We start from the raw sequence: 6,323 nt of genomic DNA, 5'->3' as shown, positions 1-6,323 counted from the left end.
CAAGCTCGTAGCGCGGCACTCGGTGCCGCGCTACGAGCTTGTAGACCTGCTATTTTTCAATAGCTAAAGTAGAACATGCTCCTTAAAACACCAAAAGGGGTTCCCGCCCAGAATGGAATAATGACGGGGGACATTATAGGGTTCAAGTAGCCAAGTGGTTCATGTCAAAACATTGAAAGCAGATATGCCTTTTTTTCCTTCTTCTTCTTCTTCTCTTCCTCTTCTATCCCCGAAGGAGAATAGAAGAGAGGGAATGAAGCGAAGGTCGTCGGAAACAGGCAGAGGTCAGAGTTGTGATTACTTGGGTCTCTTAGTACCATGGACTGTTCACTCTCACTGCTCATCAAAACATCCATCGTTCTCTCCTCCTCGGGCTATAAGCCTGAAGAAGGGCCTATAATATAAATCGTCTCTTGTCGGGTAGCCTCGGAAACCCAGACGTTTTTATTTCCAGGGAGGAAAAAAAAGTCTGGGTCCGAGTCCACTTCAATTCGGCATAGAGTAGCGCAAACATCACTCACTCTCTGCTGATTTCTGATCGTCTGCACCTTTGTTAAATTGACACGCACACATATACACACACACACACACACACTCCTCTCTTTCTCTGTCGCTCTAATTAATTAGTCTCATGTCTAGCAGCTGCGCATAGTTTCTGCCGGCGGATCCTGCCGGGAGCTGCCTATGCCATAAAAAGCATAGGTGAGTTCCAGGCTACTTGTCGGGTGGAAACCTCAATATGTCCAAAACGGTTACTTTTTCAGGATTCCAATTCGAAAAGTTGCAAAAGTAGCAGTTGTAGATCGGCTACTGTTGATGCTTTCGTGTAACGCTGTGTGGCAGCGGTGGTTTGCGGAGCGGTCTTGATACCGGAAGGTCGCCAGTTCGAATCCCCGGACCGGCACGTTAAAATTACCACCGCTGAAGTGCCCTTGAGCAAGGCATTGAACCCCAACCATGAAATGTTCTATGAGCAGGGCGTGGCTGTAAACAAGCATCTCGAGCTTAGTCCACTTACCCTGGGTAAACAAAGAACTTTGCTTTACTTTGCTTTTGCTGTAGTGTATGATCAAGTCGGGCGTTGATTTACGAGAAATAAAACACCAAACGTTAGAATATGGAGATAAGAGGTTTCTGCCCGACAGCAACGTTATCCGTCAAGGTATTATAGTATTTTTACACATGCAATATTCAGTGTATGCCTATAATAAATGATCTTCGATATACTGTTCAAGGTTCAAGTTGTCTGTATGCCCAGATTATGCCAGAATATGGACACACACACACCCATATTTGGAGATCACTGACGTCAATTAACCTAATGAAATGAGAAAACTCTACCTCCTGAGACACTCAAATCGTATCATTTTCTTTTTTGTAACTGGAACACACTCACACCCTTTTTTTTTCTTCTGCGGGCCACTCGCCCTCCTCAGCGGTTCTTGTATTCATTTTTACTGAGGTTACGTTTAGGAATAAAGTTATGTTTAGGAATAAGGTTAGGTTTAGGCATAGTTTTACTGAGGTTACGTTCAGGAATAAGGTTAGGTTTAGGCATAGTTTTACTGAGGTTATACGTTTAGGAATAAGGTTAGGTTTAGGCATAGTTTTTACTGAGGTTATGTTTAGGAATAAAGTTAGGTTTAGGCATAGTTTTTCTGAGGTTATGTTTAGGAATAAGGTTATGTTTAGGAATAAGGTTATGTTTAGGCATAGTTTTACTGAGGTTAGGTTTAGGAATAAGGTTATGGTTTAGGCATATAGTTTTACGGAGGTTAGGTTTAGGAATAAGGTTATGGTTTAGGCATATAGTTTTACTGAGGTTAGGTTTAGGAATAAGGTTATGGTTTTAGGCATATAGTTTTACTGGAGGTTACGTTTAGGAATAAGGTTATGGTTTTAGGCATATAGTTTTACTGAGGTTAGGTTTAGGAATAAGGTTATGGTTTAGGCATATCGTTTTACTGAGGTTAGGTTTAGGAATAAGGTTATGGTTTTAGGCATATAGTTTTACTGGAGGTTACGTTTAGGAATAAGCGTTCTTGTCATTGTTTTACAGAGCGTGCAGCACTCATGGTTCAACACAGTACTCATTTTCTAAACGTGGCTTGAGGGTGCAACCAGATAGCCAAGTATGGTTTCCACATATAGCACATGGGCACACAGACCTGATCAACGGCCCCCGGGCGGTGGTTCGATTTCCAGGTCGGCTGCACCATTTTGCTGACTTTTCCCTTACTCTGTCTGTCTCTCTTCACTATACTGCTGTCAAAGAAAGGCTTAACTTATTTAGACCTGACGTCGAAATTTAAAAAATGTCTTTTCTGAAAAAAACATGTTTCTATGTCAGTTGTTCTCAAACATATTCATGTCAAGGACCCCAAATATGACATTGGTTGCCGACCCCCATCTGAAAATATGTAGTTCCAGGGACCCTCTCAGTATAGCAAAGATTTTAGTTAAAAAACTCGCTCTGAAAGAACATAATTATATTCAAAGATTTCAGGCACATTTTCACATTTTTTCAAAAAATAGCAGACCTACAAGCTTGAAGCGCGCCACTCGGTGGCGCGCTATGAGCTTGTAGATCTGCTATTTTTCAATAGCTAAATTATAACAATGTATGTAACACCAAAAGGGGTTCCCGCCCAAAATGGGTTAAAAATGCCCCCAAAAAAGTGAACTGGCACTGGGCAGAACTTCAAGGCCTGCTCTTGGCAATAGCCAATGATGAGCCTTGAAGTATTAATGATGATGAGAGATGAGATAAACGCTGGCGTTAGCGCTCAGACACGACGCAGACGCGAGGAAATAAAGTGGGATTATAATTGTTTTGTCAGGTGTTAGATAGTTAAGCGTCACCCAAACGTGTGAATGCATTCAGTCAAAGCAATTCCTTTGTGCATTTATAATTATAATTGTGCCTTAAAAAAAATCAAAAATCAAATCATGTGCCTGCAAGTAACCGTCGATGATGGATTTATAAATGCTTGCACGCACACACACACACCACGCGTTTGCATTACTATACTTGTGAGGATATGAACATTTTAGGATGGGGATTTTTATGAATGAATTTGAATATACATATATTAACCCTGAGCCTGAGCATTGTTGTTAGCTTGTAGATCTGCTATTTTCGGAGCACGCAAGAGCATAGAGCTTAAAACTAACCTCCAAATGTCTTAATTCTAAGACCTAACATTAATTGTAAGCTGAACTTTAAACCCCCTTTTTTAAAACAATGTAACAAACTATTTCTCTATTTGAGGATCAGAAACAATTGTCCTCAAAATGCCTGTTTCTCAAATTCTACTATCCTTATGGGGACATTTCACAAGAGTGATGCAAGTACACAACCGCACACACACACACACACACACACACACACTACACAGACGTTTAGGATTTATGATTTTATTTTCGGCGTTGCGGAGACATGACAATCGGTGGTGTGTTTGGCCTTCGTGGATGCAATATCGTGAACCTCCCTTGATACATCTTCAAAATACCTTTTGATTTATTCCACCTGGGACGAGCGGAGCATTCCACAGCTGCACACATGTGTGCACGGCGCTGCACCGAAGGAAGAACGCACGCTAATTGGAATCATACGTAGAGAGAGAGAGAGAGAGGCATTTGAAACAGACACAGACGAAACTAAAGAAATTATCAAATAGTTTCCATTTGTGAAATAAATGACAGACAGAGCGTACAGCAGCCCCATGCATGCATGTGCTTTCGCTCCACTCTGCTCCAATGTAAACAGATAACGTACCGCTGCTGGCTCGGACAGAAGTCTTGCATCTCCATATTTCATCCGTTTGATTATCAGCATGACGGTGATAATTACAACAACTGCCCTGTGCTGCGGGTTAAAAATCATCCGTGCTGCGGGTTAAATAATCACCCGTCGTTCCTGACATGTGTGGCAGGTTAAAACTAATCTGTGCTATGCGGGTAAAACATCACCCGTGGTTTCTTGTGAGGTTATAGGTATAGGGTTAGGTTAGGGTATTGGGGAGACTCGTTCTCAACCTGTGGGTCATCATGTGGGGAGGGGGCTATTACTATAACTGTTTTGATAGCACAGTGAGCTTTTGCCTCTAAGATGTAGATGTATAAGTAAGTATTGCAAATTGGTAATACTGTCAGGACCACGCCCATGCCCTCTTTCCAGAGATCATCATCTCCAACCCACTAACTATACACACCTGCTCCTCATTAGTCCACACCTATATAATCACCCCCTCTGCCACTCCACTGGAGTCAGTATTGTTTGCCTGCACTAGACACTAGCCACTCTACACGGTCCCGTCCGTTTGTAGCTTATGTCAGTGTTTGTTGCTTATTCTAACTTTTCCTTTGACTACGACTTTTGCCTATTCCCTTGTACCTTTGCCTGGATTTATTAAACATCCTTGAAACATGCGCCTGCATCCAAGAATATCATTACAAATACTCCAGTAAAGTTAAAGATACCTCAAAATGTTACAGAACATGAGTAAATGTACTTAGTTTACTTTCCATCACTGTGGTCTGTGAAAACCTAGCCTTGGAAACCGCAGGCGTTTTAGTTGCAAAGTAAAAATCACACCCATGTGAACTGAGTGGTGCAACTACCCTCTCCCCTCTCCACCTATACGAGCTATACAAGTTTGAATAGCACATCAGTGAGCTGGAACCAATTAAGGCCCCAGTAAAGGCTCATTCATAGTCTGGATTTTCGGTGTGAAGTGACCATCGCTCCGGTGGTGAGGTGAGCACCGGAGCTGAAATTACGTTGAGCGGTGGTGAGTAAAAACAGAGAGAAGGGCTGGGGAGGTGGTTTGCTCTTCACCGCGGCTCGTGACGTCATGTTGTAGTTTGGTGGTCACCTCATCTCACCACCGAAAATCCAGACTATGAATAACGCTTAAGGCTATATCCAACATTGAAGCTAAAGCAAAGCAAAGCAAAGCAAAGTTACTATATTTACCCAGGGTATCTGGGCTAAGCTCAAGAACTTGTTTCCAGCCAGGCCCTGCTCATAGAACATTTCATGGTAGTGGTTCAATGCCTTGCTCAAGGGCACTTCAGCGGTGGTAATTTTAACGTGTCGGACCGCTGATTCGAACTGGCGACCTTCCGGTATCAAGACTGCTCCGCAATCCGTTCGGCCACCGCTGCCACTACCTACTGGCGAAGTGTGGAACTGCAGCACTTTCATGGAGGTGGACGGAGGAGGTTCATGACGTCATGTGCGTCAGCCCCGGACTTCGAAACACCACTGAGCAACTTCTATTGAAATGAATAGCTGGGGGGCGGGGCTAACGCTCCGGTTCGGTCTCTATCCTTTTATTACTCTACAGTTGGAGGCCATCGATATTGTCCTTTTCTTTTTGCTGAGGTTTGCGTGATCTGCGCAAAAGGACAGTTAACCCATTTTGGGCGGGAACCCCTTTTGGTGTTTTAAACATTGTTATAATTTAGCTATTGAAAAATAGCAGATCTACAAGCTCATAGCGCGCCACCGAGTGGCGCGCTACGAGCTTGTAGGTCTGCTATTTTTGAAAAATCGTGAAAATATTTATTTGAGAAAACTGGAGGATTTAGAAGGATTTTTAAAAAGGTCAGACCTAAATGGGTCAAATGATGAGGGACAATATCGGTGGCACCCAACTGTATATGGCTGGAACCAATCCTACCTGAAGGGAGGGAACAGATGGTGGAGGTGAACGGAACCCTGTCCGTCCCAAAGCCCCCAGAATGGCTGGCCAACGTTGAAGCCGCGAGACGTAGTGGTCAGAGCTGGTACGAGGAAACCCCGTGCCACTGCAGATTAACATTGAGCACTCGTTTGTTGAAACTGAATCCATTCTCTTTGCGTCCAAAACAAACCTCGCTCTGCAAGGCTTCACGGTTAAAGTGGATGATGTGATCACATGAAAAGAGGAAATTGCCTACCTGCCTACACTGCGCACATCTTTCCAGTGTAAAAATGGCAACTAAAGTAATAAAAAAAGTCAGGCAATAGCTAAATGTCTTATTTTTGTTTTTACATACAAAATGTTCTTTAAATACTATAGTCCTAGACCCCAGGAAATTACATCTGGCCAAGATCACGGGATCTACTGAATGTGAAGACGGGGGTAGGGGAATTCAAAGTCAGTTTGTCACCTCCGCCCGGCGCCGTCACATTCAGTAAATCCTGTGATCTTTTGTGGCAACAAAATGTAGTAATAATACCTAAACTTCTTTGCCTTTTGTTTTTTTCTATTTTGAAAAACTTTTTTGAATAGTTAAAGGACCACTTCACCACTTTTCAACCTATCTTCATATAA

Source organism: Electrona antarctica, assembly GCF_951216825.1.
Source record: "Electrona antarctica genome assembly, chromosome: 8".
Lineage (NCBI taxonomy): Eukaryota > Metazoa > Chordata > Actinopteri > Myctophiformes > Myctophidae > Electrona > Electrona antarctica.
This window is presented reverse-complemented; position numbering follows the sequence as displayed.